Source organism: Glycine max, chromosome 1 (assembly GCF_000004515.6).
Source record: "Glycine max cultivar Williams 82 chromosome 1, Glycine_max_v4.0, whole genome shotgun sequence".
NCBI lineage: Eukaryota > Viridiplantae > Streptophyta > Magnoliopsida > Fabales > Fabaceae > Glycine > Glycine max.
Window position 1 is genome coordinate 39,323,411 of NC_016088.4, and position 17,752 is coordinate 39,341,162.

At 32.4% G+C, this 17,752-nt stretch overlaps 1 pseudogene; it reads right to left on the reverse strand.

The window, feature by feature from the left end:
* Positions 1 to 15,710: 15,710 nt before the first annotated feature.
* LOC100817770 (3-hydroxyisobutyryl-CoA hydrolase-like protein 2, mitochondrial) lies at positions 15,711 to 16,926 on the reverse strand (annotated as a pseudogene).
* Between the last annotated feature and the right edge of the window lie 826 nt (positions 16,927 to 17,752).

Below are 17,752 nucleotides of genomic sequence, written 5' to 3' on the forward strand. Positions count from 1 at the left end.
TTATAAAGTTAATGACATTACAATCATGCTAATATATATAGGTTTTTTTTTTCATTTTTTCAGCTTCTCTCTGTGTCTGCTGTTAGAGTTTTAATTAGTCCTATCAATTTTTGGGAAAAAATAATTATTTAATTTAGGAGCTACTTTATAATAAAAAAAATTTAATGACTTTTTTTTTTCTATGAAAATGTCTTAGGAATTTTTAATTTGTCAACTTCTTATTTTTATTTAATCTATCATTTCAATATTTATATTTTAAATAAATTTTAATATTTATTCAGAAAAATATCAATAATTAAAAATAATTTTTATTTCAAGGAGGTGCTTACGTAAGCATCATCTTAGAAAGTTAGCTTTCAAGGACGGTGCTTACGTAGGTAGCCTCTTAGAAAGTACGTCCTTGAAAGCTTGCTTTCTAAGATGGTGCCTACTTAACCACCGACTTTGAAAGTTGGTTGTTTTCTAAGACGGTTTCAACGACATTAGCTTCTACGACGGTCAACAACCGTTATTGTATGTTGTTTTGGATTGTCGTAGAAAATCATTTTTTTAGCAGTGAAAAAAATAATGAAAATTTAATTGGCAATATTATAAATTGTGGAATCAATCAATATAGTGATAGAGAATTTCCAAGAAAATCGATGCAAAGTTTCAAATTAGAGGAAAAAGCGAGGGCTCAACATTCATAGGTATAAACAAGGTTATCAATATCGAGAGTCTACGCAGACTCGTGAGAGCTTCTACGAGTCAACTTGTAAGAGTCTACTTCGTAAAAAAAATATGGATAATAAGTAAATATATTCAAAATGTACCAATTTTCAAACAAATGACAATAAACTCATAGTTCATAGTTCATACTTCATATTAGTCTATTACGAAACACGACAACTGATCCTACAATGTTGGAGTTGGATCAATCTTGTTACTGAAATTCAACAAAATTATACTTTTCATATATGAGGAAATGGAAAATACGAAAGAGAAGATAAAATGCAACTTTAATAATACCAAGAAAAGGTATAATTTATGAACTTTCTCAGATTTAAAATTTGCTTGTGTATTATTTTAAGTTTTAACTATTTCTAATATAACATATTTGATATTTATTTTAAGCTTTTGATCTAGATAATTTAATTTTCGTGGAACCTAATGATGATGCACAATCTGAGGAAGACCTTGATGATGATGGAGATGGTGATAAAAGTGATGATATTCGTGGAGATGGTCCTATTAGAGGATTGGACATGCTTCTTTGAAGACATTTTTGCTTTTTTTTCATTATTTAAATGCTTTAATTTTGAACACTTATGCATGGTTGTCAAACTCTAGAGTCAATTCGTAGACTCTTACGAGTTTACACAAGTCCACTCTGAGTCCACTGAGTCTGCTCAAAAACGAGTTTGCTTCCGAGTCAACTCGCGGGACTGAAGTAAACTCTTAAACTCGTAAGAGTCTACGGGTTGACTCTAGAGTTTGACAACCATGGGTATAAACATAGGGAGGTATAAATTACAAAATTGTCTTTTTTGAAGAAAAAAATAAATAAAGGAGATATATTATTAAAATAGGGAGGTATGAATAACAACTGTCAAGCCTAAAAAGCTTAAGCTTCCTCCTCCGTCTCTCATTTCTCACTTCTCCTTCTTACTTTCCATGTTCCTTTTTTCTTGAGTTTGAGGTCTAAGTTCCTACATCTTTGGTGGCTTATTTCTTCTTCCTTATAGCTTCTTTGATTGCCATGGAGTGGGTAGGCTCTCCTCCTTCCTCCTTCCTCCTTTCATCTCTTTGCTCCATTTCTTTTCTCTTTACCTTTCCTTGGAGTGACCCATAACGGGTTTTGATTTAAAATTCATATTGAGTGTTGCTTTTGGGATGTTTTCCATGAGTTTGATGTGGTAGAGCTAATAATTGAAGGAAATCTCTTATTGAGCTCAAGATCTTCTCCTCTTATCTTTTTCAAAACATAGCTTGGAGATGATTGTTGGTAAGGGAAGCTTATCCTCTTTTCTTATTTTATGGTGATTTTGAAATGCTTGATTTAAATCTTGAGTTATTTTGTTAGGATTTAGTGTTTAAAAGCTTAAGGAATTATTATTGATGTGCTTATTCTGAGTTTGAATATTTGGGTAGTCATTAATGATGTCAAAATCTTGGATTTTTTAAGGAATCAAGTTGCAAAATGCAAATTGCCTTAAGCTAAAAAATTTAGGCTTAAGCAAATTAGGGTTTGTATGTGAAATTTAACATTCTAGACAAAGTTGGTGTAATCCAACATTTTTCTTAATCAAATTTTGGACAAAATGTGAAGTGGAAAAAATCGATTTAACCCAAGATTGTTGAGCTTAAGCGAATTTTGGACAGAATATGAAGTCTAAAGTTTGGATAAAATTGGCTTAAGCTGAAAATTTTGGGTTTAAGCAAAAGTTTTCTGGATTAAGCTAAATTTAGGCAAAATATTATCTTACCTTGAATCCTTTCTTGAATGTTTGAAACCAATCCTGAGTGCATCCATAATTTTTTTATGAATCTTATAAAGGCTTAAGCAAATGTAGTAAATATATCTATGAAATATTTCTTTCCTGTTGAGATAATCATATTGTTGATTGAGATACTTATATGAATTGTTGAGGAATTTTGGTTATTGTTAAGATAATTAAGTTAAGTTGAGGTATTTATATGTACATGATGAAATATAATTGTTATTTGTTGAATGTAATACTAAGATTAAAATGTTTTGAGAAATTGAAATGGAATGTTGATGAGATGATGATATATATGTGATGAGAATGTGATTCTTGTATTGAAGTAATCACTATATGTTAAAAGGAGTTAGCTATGTGAGTTCAACGCCAAAACTCTAATCCACTAAAGCAATATGGGGGTCTCACTTAGTTGAATATCTTCTTGATTATCCACCCTATCTTTTGACTTTGAATGACTTGTCAAAGTGTTGATAACTACTTCCCGAAAGGTTTACTAACACTTTAAGTGTATAGAAAATGGATTGTTGTTGTGGTTGTGGATTGTTTAGATGTATTTGGACCCTTAAGTGAGCCAGTTGAGATGGAAATATGAAGGTGTCATATTTAAAATGGTAAGGAATTACAAATATGTTTCACCGTTGGGAATGTGGTAGGTGCACAAAAATATTCCTTTGTCATTGGGAAAATGGTGGGTGCACAGTTAGTGCATAGAAATATAATGTATATGCGAGTTGGTGCATAGTGCATATAAGTAGGCAAGCAATTTGAGATTTTAGGTTGGCCCGCAACCTATTGTTGAGGGTTTTCGTGGTGGCTATAGGGAATGAACCTATAGAATAGACAAGTGGACAAATCCCTATAGATGTAAGGACTTGCAAACCTAGAGAGGTAATTGTCATTACCCACACTTCTCTCATAGGATTAACCCAAGAGACTCTTTGAGTGGTCTGAGAGTAGAACAATGTCAAGGGATGTGACTCATGGGGGACTGCTCATATGATGTTGAAGTTCCACAGAGTAGAGTCAATCTTGAGGATAGAGGTTGTCTAGGGGATCATAATGTTCATCTCTCATGATGTCGCCTTGTAATGGAATTATGTTGTTGATATTGGTAGAGGTTGTATGGTCATGGTTACGTAGCATATATTATTAGAAATGGTTGATCTTTGATATAAGTTCACAAATTGATTTTGTATAAAAATTCAGGATGACTATACATATAGTATTTTTGAAGCTGACAAAGTTTAGTTTTCTTCCTTTACCTTTTTGAATTCATGTATACATATGAATGATTTTTCTTTGATAAGCTTACCCTTGTATGTGACACATGTGGTTATGATTATGATGATCTCGTCCTACACATTCAAGAGAACAAACTTGTAGGAGTTGCACTCTCTTAAGAAGCCTTGGAGTTAGATCAACCTTGTGGGAGCATTGTGGAAAGGTTGGCATGGACACAAAGTTATGGTTTCTTTTTATGTTGTTTTATTTCCTTATTTATGTATAGAAATGACCAACTTAGGTTTATTCTGTGTTATCTTTCAAGAGTCTCATGTATTTAAAGACATATCTTCCTTTAAAATGTTGAAATGCTATGAGCTAGGCACTAAAGTTTGATTTATTCATGTTAAAGTTTGATTTATTCATGTTTCACATTGTAGGTTTTTTATTTATCTATTAGCTTTGAAATCACAATTTTTTTTTATAGTATTTTCATAAATATAAGTTAAAGAGTTTTTTCCAATTAAATAAAATTAAACCTTAGTTTTGATAGTTGTGTAATCAATGCAGGCCATTACATATTTAAATATTTATTATTTTTTAGTGAATTATTATTTTTTGAATTGGAAATTAAATTGTAAGGCTTTATTAATATATATGAATTTAATGTTTATTAAAATTAACGTGTTTCATTTTTTTATTAACATGTATTTTTTAGTTATTTTTTAAAAAAATTAATGTTTAATCTTATTTTATATATGTTGTTAATTTATAGTTTTAATGTTTAAATTATTTTGATTTTTAAGTTTTAAAATGGTTATTAAATTTAAATATTTATTGTTTTTTATTTAATTATTATTTTAAATTGGAAATTAAATTGTAAGGTTTTAATGATATATGTGAATTTAGTGTTTATTAAAATTAATGTTTGTGACCTTTTTATTAACATTTATTTTTTAGTTATTTTTAAAAAATTAATGTTTAATATTATTTTATATTTGTTGTTAACTTATATTTTTAATGTTTAAATTATATTTTTTTATGTTTTAAAATGGTTATAGAAAGTATTTATTAATTTTATAGTTAATTATTATCTTTAAACTGAAAATTAAATTGAATGGTTTTACTGATATGTTTGAATTTAATGTTTATTAAAATAGATTTTTTGTCAATTTTTTATTAACATGTATTTTTTTGTTATTTTTAAAAAAACTAATGTTTATTCTTATTTTATATTTTTTGTTTATTTAGATTTTTATGTTTTAAATTAGTTATTGAATTTAAATATTTATTATTTTTAATTAACTATTATTGTTAAATTTGATTGTTTTCTTTATATTGATATTTGAATTTAATTGTTAATTTTTCTTTTCCCTTTTTTCTTTGCAGACGGCTCACACAAAGTGGACATGCTATGTTGCTGGTAGTCCCCCCAATCGAGGAAAGGGGCAATGTTGGTGAATGCCTGCTCAGCAGCCTATGGCTCAATCGAGGAAAGGGCCTTTTTGAGGTAAGGTATAATTCCTGAATAAAGGATGATGAATGCCTTTCTTAAGAGGTGGATTTGTTCAATTAAAGTTGATAAAAATTACGAGTAAATTTTTTGCAATGGTTAAAAAAATTGTATTTTAATTTATAAAATATCGAACATGTGGAAATGAAGAGTATACACGCATGTGTTTATGCATGGGAAGAATATAAAACTTATAACGGCCATGTACTTGATAAAAAGTTAAGAATGTTCTGTAGAAACCAAGAAGTGTAATATATTTTCTTGATTTTAATAAAATAGTTTGTTGAATTTTCTATTTTATCCTCTTTTATTTTCATTCCATACCAAATGTACGTGTAAATTAATTAAATATAAGAAGAAAAATAAGGATATAATTGATAAAATAGTAACTAATATGATCTTGAATTTTACCAATGATAGAAAAATAGAAAGAAAAGAAAATCAAGAAATCCAACCATTAAAAAGGAATGAAGGTAGTATTATATTTCAATAATTTTATAGAATATATAGTGGGAATATAAACAAAATAAAAATCTCACAATAATAAAATCAAATTTAAATAAAACTTAAGGATGTGTCGTTGTTTGTCGATATCTGATAAATTGTTGGATATGGGAAAATGTGTATGAATTATCACAAGCATTAAAATATAAGGGTTATATTCATGATCAAAACTAAGAAATGTGTATGATAGGTTTGTAGAATGAAATATTTAAATAATCATAATTAAAATACATTTCTCCAAATAACTAACCAACTTTAACCCAACAAACCATCACTAATAATAAACTTTAACCAAACTGAGACGCCTACAAAAAATGACACAAATATAACTTTTGAGGTGACTATCCTAGAGCTATTCTTATCAAAGTACCCATAACAAAGGTTATCTTGAAGGGAGGGGTCTTCACATGAGATATTTCATATTCCTAATCGCCTTGAGCTTTTCACCTTCTAGATTTATGAGTGATCTTCTTGCTACATTGCTCGTCTATCCATTGCTTGTGATTCAACAGAGCCACACTCAAGAAAGAAAGAGGGGGTGAGATATGAAGTCACTGGACATGCAACATACATAATATGATAGACTAAGGATTTTCATTGCCTCTAGTAGCAATCCCCTACATATAGATGTCAGACCCTAATTTTGTTTGGGTAAAAAACAAAACAGTGAAAACAAAAAAAAAAAGGAAAAAGTAAAGAAAATAAAAAAAATCAGAGAAAACAAAAGAAAAAAAAAATGAAAAAAAGAGAAAAGAAGGAAAAAAGAAAAGAAAAAGGAAAAAAAAGAAACCAAACGTGCAAGAAAAAAAAAGGAAGAAGAAAAAAAGAAGAAGAAAAAAACGTAAAAGATAAAGAAGGGAAAAAAAGAAAGAAAAGAAAGAGAAAAAAAGAAAACAAAAAGAAAAAAAGAGAAGAAAAAAAATTATTATGACCTATTGGGCTCTCAAAGAGAGCCCATTAGGTCAAGAAGAGGATAACACTGCATCAAAAAAGGGAAAGAAGGAAAGTTTGGGAGAAATGACAGAGAGGAGCACAAATCCCAGGGAAGAGAATTGACCAACGGAAGGGTGACACTTGGCATAGCTATCAGAGAAGGGAAAGGGGTCTCCAGGTATCCCCCATTCCCTTCCCATCCCTTCACTGTCTGCCTTCCCTTCATTTTTTTTCTTTCTTTTCTCCTTTCACTTTCCCTCTTTCTCTTCTTCTTTGCTTGCTCATTTCCCTCCATTTTTCGCTTCATCTCGCCAGTGTGCACCTCGACCATCAGTGACACCTGCATAGACGGTTTTCATTTGATTCTTTTATTTCCTTGCGTTGTTCAAGCGTTTTCTTTTCTTTGTCACACGTCTTTGTGTTTTTTTTTTTCTTTCTTTTACCAACTCCGACGAGGCTGTGGTGTCCCTATCCATGCCACCGCCACCATTTGCCGCTATCCCGTGGTAGCTTCGCGCCTATGGGTCCTTTGCCTGTGGCGTTAAGGGCCCTATCACCTTCATTTTTTCGTTTCTTTTCTCTCTTTTTTGTTTACACCACTGCAAAACCTTCACTGCCATCACACCACCACCGCCCCTGTGGTGGTATCATATTGTCGGGCCCAACACTAACGGTGTCGGGGGCAGCGCGCCACCCTCCGTGGTGGTTCCCCTTTGGCCGCGCCGTTTTCTGGGTGAGGCAACTAGGGTTTTCCAACCCTGTTGCATAATCACGGGTTGGGTCAGGTTGCCCTAACTCGATTCTAAACCCACCCTAAAAGAAAAAACAAAAATGCAAAAAGAAAACAACAATTGCTGTTCACACCACCTTTTTAATACATGCGCTTTTTTGTTCTGGCCTAGCCCATTTGTGCAAAGTGTAATATGAGAAAAGTTTATTCACACACTTTTTTCATACATGCACTCCTTTTGTTTTGGGCCTAGTCCATTTTTGCAGTATGAAATAAAATGTAGAATTACAATTTACACCCGTGTAATCCACACATGCACCATTTTGGGCTCAACCCGTTTTTTTGTGAAGTCCGAAATAAAATAAAATTGATGGTTACACTACTTTCTTTATATGTGCACCCCTGCCACTTAGGATGGTGACTAGGTTTGCCGTGTCAACACTTCGTCAATGTTGACTAAGTCCAAGTCAACCCTTTGGCTTTAAAAAAAAATGAAAGTAAATATAATTATAAATATTGGTGGATATATCTTTTTTCTATTTTATTTCTTTATGGTGTCTATCGTTTATTTTATTCTTCAATGTTTTTTTAATCATTGTCTAGCTAGTTAGTTTAATTAATAATGCATTGTAAATATCTCGTTATTCAATTTGTTTTCCTCCATGTTTGAATCTCACATCCTTAATTACTAAGTGTACTCCCTATTTCTATTCTATTCATTTCTATTCACATTCTATTTATTCAATTTCCTATCACTATGTCAATTGTTTATTTACTTTTGCAAATCCGCATTAGCATTCTTTAGTACATGCTTATGCTCTGTGCACTCCATGCTGGGTCTTCGACTTGCTTGGTGGTATTTCAATAATGCGTGAGTAAATTTTGTGAAGAACATGTTGGGTCTCTGACTTGCTTGAGTTCACAAATTTTACCACAAAACTAAGGTCTTTCCTAAAAAAAATAAAATTCCCAAATAAATGATCACTCAATTCTCCTTTTTCCATGCACTTTATGCTGAGTCTCCGACTTGCTTGAAAGTGTTTCAATAAAGTGAGTAAATTTTGTGAATGTCTTACTCGTTCTACACATTTGGTTGTGGTGTCGTAAGCGACAAGTAAAATTGAATAAACATTTGATGGACTGTGTTTCAAATCAATAAATAATAAATACAGACATTCATGCGATCCCATTTTATCTTTCTTAAAAGTTGTCTTTCTTAAAAAAATTTGAAGAGCAAGAGTCATTTGGCTTAATCTGTCAATTGAAAATCCTTTAAATATTTCTTGTCCTGAAAAATTTTCTTTCGAGAACCTGCACAGTTTCTTTCATTTCTTCATGCTACTAAGAGTTGACAAACGATAGCAACGGATACCTCAAAGTCCTACACTGGGGCAATGACAGGCACCATGCATGAGCTTCAAGCGAACTTAAGGGCAGATAAGAAGTCCTCACTCAATAGGTTAAAAACCCGAAAGGGCGGCCTAGGTAAAAGCTAGGGTAATAATAATAAAAAAAAAACAATCAGGAGCGTGTTATCAGAGGTTTTGTCCCAAAATTCAAACTGTAAAAGTCTCTAGTCAAGATTTGAAATGACACATGGTCGTGTTTCTTAAAAGCAAACACTAATTTATCCCTTATTACCCTTTCCGAGCCAAAGCATATTTGTTTTCTTAAGAAAAACAAAAAAAAATTTGAGTCTGAACCATTGCTAAATTGACAGGAAGAACAATGCAAACAACACATGCATGAGGTTTATTAAGCTCTAGGTTAGGCAACAACAATGTTAAAAAAAAACAAAAAAAAATCCGCCAAAGGCGAGCAAAGCAAAAGGACAAAAGTCCTCCAAATTTTACTAGGAAGGCACAAAATTGTAATAAAGATTAATGTATAAGACAAATGGAGTAGAGCCCAACCCAAAATGTTGAAATGAATAAAAGTACAAGCAAGGCTCTCAAGGTTTCTTATTCAATACAACCCTTTAACACTCTTTGAGCCTCTCTGATCCTTTCTTTGATAGCCCTTTTACCCCCTGACCACCTTACAAGCCCAATAAAGTCCATGTGGATCAAGGAATGACTAATTTTGGTTTTTAGTTTGGATTTTGGAATGGAACCCACACTCGCTTGTGGTTGTTTAAAAAAAAAAAAAGAAGAAGCCTTGAGGTTTGCACTTGAGCATTTGAGAAGCAAGCTTATTTAACCAGGAACTCATGGAAAATGCCCAAAGACAATTGTGATAGTAGAGTACGTCTGATGTTAGTCGCTCACGCAAACTCCCTAGGGTTCCTTTCGAATCCAAGGGTAGTCTTTGTTATATAAATTCTTCCGGGATCAGCCCATGTCATCAAGTTTCAGCGGGATCGACAGACCCATGGCATCGTGCTATGATCTTAAGTCAGGAAAGTTTCACTTGGTCATATACCAAAGTGTAACAATCCATTGCCATCCTTCAATGGTGCATGTGATTGATCCCAAAGCCTTATATTTTCTTGCTGTGCAGAATAATGGAAGTTTTTAAACAAAAAGAAAGGGAAGAACCCTAAGATCAATATTTCAGTTGATGGATTAAATGTCAAATGGCTCCATTGCCATCATCCAAAATCGTCAAGTGATTAAATCAAACAGAACATACACTCTGCGGGAGTCCCCTAAGGGTTCTGCAAAAGATAAGAAGAGGTTGCACGAATAATCACATATTTCAGAAGGAGACAATCAATCTGTGTTTTTCAAATAAAAATAAATCACAAAAAGAGGAAATGAATGTCATGAGCATTGCACAGTTTTCATGATTCAAAACCTTTTGCATTGCTAGATACAAAGCCTACATTTACTACATTTCAGGATGAAGGTTGCATGCCTCTGCATTCCAAAACTCATGTTTCATATCAGGCTAAAAGTGCGTAGATTTATGTTTATATGCCAATTTCCAAAATCCAATGTCCTATATTTTGAGTTTGGGATGAGAGACCCTCTTAAAAAGTCAACCTCTTGCTTTCTTATAAGGTTGAACCCTTGGGTACTAGTACCTATTGGCATGTTTCATAGAACTCAACATCCTTTGTTTTTTGTTTCATAGGACTCAATGTCCTTTGCTTTATGTTTTCATAGGACTCAACATCCTTGCCTTTTTGTTTCATAGGACTCAACATCCTCGCCTTTATGTTTCACAGGACTCAATATCCTTTGCTTTTTAGTTTCATAGGACTCAACATCCTTGCCTTTATGTTTCACATGACTCGATGTCCTTTGCTTTTTAGTTTCATAGGACTCAACGTCCTTGCCTTTATGTTTCATAAGACTCAGTGTCCTTTGCTTTTCAGTTTCATAGGACTCAACATCCTTGCTTTTATGTTTCACAGGACTCAATGTCCTTTACTTTTTAGTTTCATAGGACTCAATGTCCTTGCCTTTATGTTTCACAAGACTCAATGTCCTTTGCATAGTTTCATAAGACTCAACGTCCTCGCCTTTATATTTCATAGGACTCAACATCCTCCGTCTTTATATTTCATAGGACTCAACGTCCTTTCTCTTTATGTTTTCATAGGACTCAATGTCCTTTATCTTTATATTTTCATAGGACTCAACCTCCTCTACTTTATGTTTCATAGAACTCAAAGTCTTATGCCTTTTGTTTCATGAGACACATTTCCCTACTTTGTCGTTGAACTCAAAGTTCTTTATTTAGTTGGTACATCAAATTCATTTTTCCCAAAGATTCTTCATTCTCATGTTATGATCTTTCGAAAAATCATCCGAACATAATTAATGTCTTTGTTTTAAATTATCTTTTACTTTCAATAAAAGATAAGTAAAGAGGGGCAGTTGTCAGACCCTAATTCTTTCCAGTCCAAAAAAATAGAGAAAACAAAATAAAAAGAGAAAAAGGAAAAAATAAAGAAAAGAAAAAAAAAATCAGAGAAAACAAAAAAGAAATGAAAAAAAAAGAGAAAAGAAGGAAAAAAGAAAAGAAAAAAAAGAAAGCAAACGTGCAAGAAAAGAAAAGAAGAAGAGAAAAAGAAGCAAGAAAACGTAAAAGAGAAAGAAGAAAAAAGACAAAAGAAAAGAAAGAGAAAAAAAGAAATCAAAAAGAAAAAAAAAAGAAGAAAAAAGATTATTATGAAAGAGAGCCCATTAGATCAAGAAGAGGATAACACTGCATCAAAAAAGGGAAAGAAGGAAAGTCTGGGAGAGGAGCATGGATCCTGGGGAAGAGAATTGGCCAACAGAAGGGTGACATTTGGCACTGCTATCAGAGAAGGGAGAGGGGTCTCTAGGTATCCTCTATTCCTTTCCCTTCCCTTCGCTGTCTGCCTTCCCCTCATTTTTTTCTTTCTTTTCTCCTTTCGCTTTGCCTCTTTCTTTTCTTCTTCGCTTTTTCCTTTCCCTCCATTTTTTTTTCGCTTCATCTTACTGTTGTGCACCTGGGCCGCCGGCGACACCTGCATAGACGATTTTCATTTAATTCTTTTATTTCGTTGTGTTGTTCAAGCATTTTCTTTTCTTCGTCTCGTGTCTTTGTGGTTTTTTTTTTCTTTCTTTTGCCAACTCCGGCGAGGCCACAGTGTCCCTATTCATGTCACCGCCACCATTTGCCGCTATCCCGTGGTAGCTACGCGCCTGTGGGTCCTTTGCCTGTGGTGTTAAGGGCCCTATCACCTTCGTTTTTTTCGTTTCTTTTCTCTCTTTTTTGTTTGCACCACCGCGAAACCTTCGCCCCCGTCACACCGCTGCTGCCCCTGTGGCGGTCTCATATTGTTGAGCCTAACACTAGCGGTGTTGGGGTCAGGGCGCCACCCTCTGTGGTGGTTCCCCTTTGGCCATTTTCTGCGTGAGGCAACTAAGGTTTCCCAACCCTATTGCAAATTCACGGGTTGGGCTAGGTCACCTTGACCCGGTTCCAACCCAACCCTACAAAAAAAACAAAAACGAAAAAAAAAACAACAATTGTTGTTCATACCACTTTTTTAATACATGCACTTTTTTGTTTCGGGCCTAGCCTATTTTTGCAAAGTGCAATATGACGAAAAGGATATTCACACACCGTTTTTCATACATGCACTCTTTTTGTTTTGGGCCTAGCCCATTTTTGTGAATTTTGTAATAAAATGTAGAATTACTATTTACACCCTGTGTTCCACACATGCACCATTTTCATTTTCGATTTAGCCCGTTTTTTTTGTGAAGTCCGAAATAAAATAAAATTAATGGTTACACTCATTTCTTTATATTTGTACCCTTGCCACTTAGGATGGTGACTAGGCCTGTCATGTTAGCACTCCGTCAGCGTTGACTAAGTCCAAGTCAACCCTTTGACTTTTTTATAAAAAGGAAAATAAAAATATTATAAATATTACTGGATATATCTCTATTCTATTTTATTTCTTTATGGTCTCTATCGCTAATTTTATTCTTCAATGTTTTTTTAATCATTGTTTAGCTAGTTATTTTAATTAATAACGCATTATAAATATCTCATTATTCATTTTATTTTACCCATGTTTTAATCTCACATCCTTAATTATTAAGTGTACTTTCCATTTTTATTCTATCCCTTTTTATTCCCATTCTATTTATTCGATTTCCTATCACTATGTCAATTGTTTATTTATTTTTGCAAATCTGCATTAGCATTCTTTAGTCCACTCTTATACTCTGTGCACTCTATACTGGGTCTTAGACTTACTTGGTAGTGTTTCAATAACGTGTGAGTAAATTTTGTGAATGACATGTTGGGTCTCTGACTTGCTTGAGTTCACAAATTTTACTACAAAACTAAGGTCTTTTCTAAAAAAAAATAAAAATTCCCAAATAAATGATCACTTAATTCTTCTTTTTTCATACACGTCATGCTGGGTCTCTGACTTGCTTGGCAGTGTTTCAATAAAGTGTGAGTAAATTTTGTGAATGTCATGTTGAGTCTTTGACTTGCTTGACTTCACAAAGTTTACCCCAAAATCAAAACATTTCAAAATAAAATAAAATTAACTCAACACACAAATTTTTTTCTTTCAAAAAACTATGTAAGTCTGATTTTCTCATTGCACCCGAGGATACATAGGAGCAAGGACAAATCCCTTGTCGATCCAAAATAAAAAATTTAAAAATAAAATAGAATCTCTGTTGTTTCAAAAAATAAAAATTTGATTTCCCGTTCTAAATAAAAGAAAATATAACAAAATATAATTTATGTTTTCAAGAGAAGATAAATAATTAAAAGTCACTTTATTTTTTTAGCGTACTCGATTAAAAGTTGTCATTTTCATAACGGGCACGTAAGGTGCTATTATCTTCCCCAAACGTAAATGACTCCCGAATCCTTTCTCTCAACCCGTAGACTATTCCTTATCCTTATTGATTTTTCCAACGTTTTTCTTAAATTAACGTTGGTGATGACTCCTCAAGTTTTTCATTTTTTTTGAAAATAATTTATTTATTTATCTAAATAATTTTTATTTTGCCATTCCGTCGTGATCCACGTTGCGACAATAGACATAATTTAGAATAGAGGTATAACATTATTTATAGCAACATGCTTATAATTATTTTTCATTGATTACTAGGTCACATAGATAACTCCAACTGTCTTAAATTTTTCTTTTTAATTTGTGCAATGCATGAGTAGGACAAATGTTCTAACAGTCATTATAAGTGTCTTAATCATTTGTTTGGTGGCAAGTGTCCTCCCTTTAACCTTATGTTTGGTTTAGAAGAGAAAAATAGAAGAGATGAAAATAAAAGAAAAATAATTTTAAAAAAGAGAAAATAGTCAAAATAAAATAATATGTTGTGTTATTTGTTTTAAGTGAAATAGGTGAGAAATAGAGTAGAAATAATATTGTAAAGTTGTTTGATATGTGAATGAAATAGAGAGAGAATTAAGTTGAGATACAAAATTAACATTGTGCCTTTATGTGAGTAGTTATGATAGGTCAAAAGTTTTATTTTTAAGGATAAAAAATCGATTATTTTGGTAAAAAAAAATTCAAGACAAATAATTGACTTTTACCATTTAAGATGGTTTTTATGAATACATAATTTATTCTGCAGGCTCCACGACTTTCAAGGTTAACTCTCTTCCAAATCATTCGTACCAAACTCTAGCTTGCACGTCATTTCTATCTTCGGTATTTTATTTCTACCTTTAAACTGAACAGAGCGTAATGAATGCAATTGTAAACTTATGTGTTGGTCTTTGTCTATGCAATTAGTCGAAAAAATTGAAGTTTTATGATTCATGTTCATTCCTAAGGCATGATAGTTGATGATGAATATCATATTGGGGTCTGCAAACATCAATCAGCACTCTATGGAAGGAACAAGGGACCCCGAAATTGCAATGGGGGCATACCAACCTTACCATACTTGGGCAAGAAAACAGTCTTATATACGTGGACAGGTAAGCTTTCTTAAAGTTAGTGGCTTCTCATATTTTCCTAAGAAGCCTTTGTGATAACCCTTGATTGAAAAATCAATAGTAGAAATTGGAGTAAACCCTTATTTTGGTCCTTGATATTGTGAGATGTTATTGACAACGATATTTTGTAACAGTAACACTTCATTTGTTAGGAACCAAAGTGACTAATTTGGGAGCTAAAATGACATTAAATTGACTAGTGTCAATAACTACAAAACGATGTAATTATTCAATAATATAATGTCTTTAAAAACCAGTCTTACCACAAGCAACAATCGCAAATTAGAACAGAGAATTCATATGATTCACTAATATTAATGCCTTTAATATTTCCTCAAAATTTAAACCATAATAAAATGAGAAAAAGTAGTTAGATGTTAGCTATATTAAGATTATCACTCATTACTCATTGACAAAAATTGGAGAGCTAGACGATATCACCGTAACAAAAAAAACTAGGTAAATTTAAATAAAAATCAAAATTAAAAAGTATTAAATATTCTCCATTATTTATAATAAAAATTCTATTTTATCGAACAAGAATAAAGTACAGAGAAAAGGCTTTAAAATTAAATAAAATTATGAAAATATATTATTTGAATCAAAACTCATCAACTGCAAAATTTCTGGAAGATGAACATTAAGAATTGCTGTTGTTATTCCTTTTGTCAGTAAAGAAAGTTGCTTCATAATCAATAGATGGTACAAGCCACATACTATCGTGGTAAAACACTACAAACTACCACGACATTATCAATGGGTGGATCAAGCTTGACCATGGCCCTGACAAAATACCAACCGTGTATATCGTGTGCGTTGTGTGTTTAAATGTGACTGGAGGAATTTGATGGATTCATGTTTGAGAGATTGAACAGATTTTGAATCAAACACACTAGTTGTTCACGGGAACCTACAAAAATGCTTCACTACTGTTTGTGGGCAGCTCTAGATCAGGTTCAGATTCACTCAAAGATAAGAAGTACTGATCCACCATATCTTGAGACACCTTTTCTAAGGTTGGAGGATCCCACTGCATATATTTGATTCACAATTGTGTAAAAATGGATTTCTACATATGTATAGCATATACACATTTGTTACAAGTGGAGAAATTCCATTAATCAACTAAATATCAAATCTTAAAATTTGGCAAAACTATTATTTCAATAAGATAATGCAAACAATCAGTACCTTTGGTGCCAAGTCCTTGTCCACCACGCGTGCCCTCACTCCCTAAAATGAAATCAAATCAACTTGTGTTTTGACAGAATAAATTTGTTTCTGTTTGCCGAGATTAGCAATAATTATACCTCACAGAATCCCCAAATATCTGCCTATGTATTGCTTGTAAAGCCATACGGTATTCACGCAACAAGCATTGGTCAAGTGTCTGAAATCTACCTTCCCGTATCTGCACCAATCAGAAGAATTACACTATAAATGTGATTTCTTATAAGAGCAAAGAAATTAAGAATTGTTTAGACTTTAAACATGTCAAAGGAACTCACGGATCTCGAGGAAACCTTTAAGCTTAATGGAGACGCTTCTTTAAGTTTTTTTTAGGGTAGAAACGCACCAAGCATCTTTTGTTTCACTTGTCGCATTTTCCTAATAGAATTTGAGAATAATTAAAATAAAAGAAAAATATAATATTCACCAAAAATCGAGCCACAACACAGAAAGTAGAAAGGGCATGTAAGAAATGCCAAAACATAATTTTAAACTGTCATTGATAGGTCGAACCTTTGTAGTACACTACTGCTATCTGGATGTACAAGCTCACCATACTGTTCTAAAGTGGTTTCAATGACAGACGGGTCATCAGTAACCAATTTCCCCAACTGTTCTATGATCAATGGAAGCCTCTATATGAACAGGACAAGACAAGCAATGATTTTGAATGTTATAGTCTTAAAAAGTCTATTAAAATTAAAATAAAGCAAGCAAACAGTGTTTAACAGTGTGTAGCAAGCCAACAAGTAACCATCTCGATCTACTCCGTTGAGCTTTTCTCCTGTTAGAGCCAAGTATTCTCCTGCATAAAATAACAACCTATGAAACAAAGAAACACTAGATAAGGAAGTTTATCAATCATATTTCTAGTTGATGATTAGATTTGAACCCATGAATTTCCTTTAACCATTTTTGTTGAAAATAGGATGATTTACCAATTCAACAATTTCTTCATCAATCAAATATTTTTATTGTATGTACTTGATGTAATAGATAATGCTACACAAAAATATTGGCATACAACATTTCATATCAATAAGACTAAAAGTAACAATTACACCTCAGAAGATTAACGTTCATATTTTATTTTGCGTATTGTTTAGGATTCCCGATTCTAATATCAAAAAGGAGAAAATGTTGATGGATGAACCAATGAGACACCTTTAAATAAGAATGCATTCTGATCCAGACAAATGGACCAAAGAACGGCAAAGAAAGCATGTCAGGCAAATTTGGACTCTTCCAATCTTGACAAACCTTCAAGCTGAACTAAAATATTTCTTGAGTAGAGGTGTATACCCAGTGCCAGTGCTCTTAAAAATGTCAAATATATAGCACCATAGAAAGGTGTCTCTTGGCTACTAGCAGTTGGGAATAAACTTGTATGTCCACGATCCAAGTCATCATATAATCAATTCTAATTTTAATAATAAAGTATTATTTTATTTTCATTGTCATATTTCATTATTTGATCAAATGGCTCATTTGATAATGTCTTTGATTAAAATTAAAGACTTGTTATTATAATAGAGATTATGATAATGAGAAACAAGTTTGTTCTAATTTTAATCTAAACTGTTCTTGATCATAGGATTATTGTAAGTAGGATATCAATAATCCGGATAGATTAATATATATGTGATGATATTTATTGGATAAATATTAATAGATTTCATTTATTAATTTGTATATATAGATGAGTCACATGCATGTTGATGT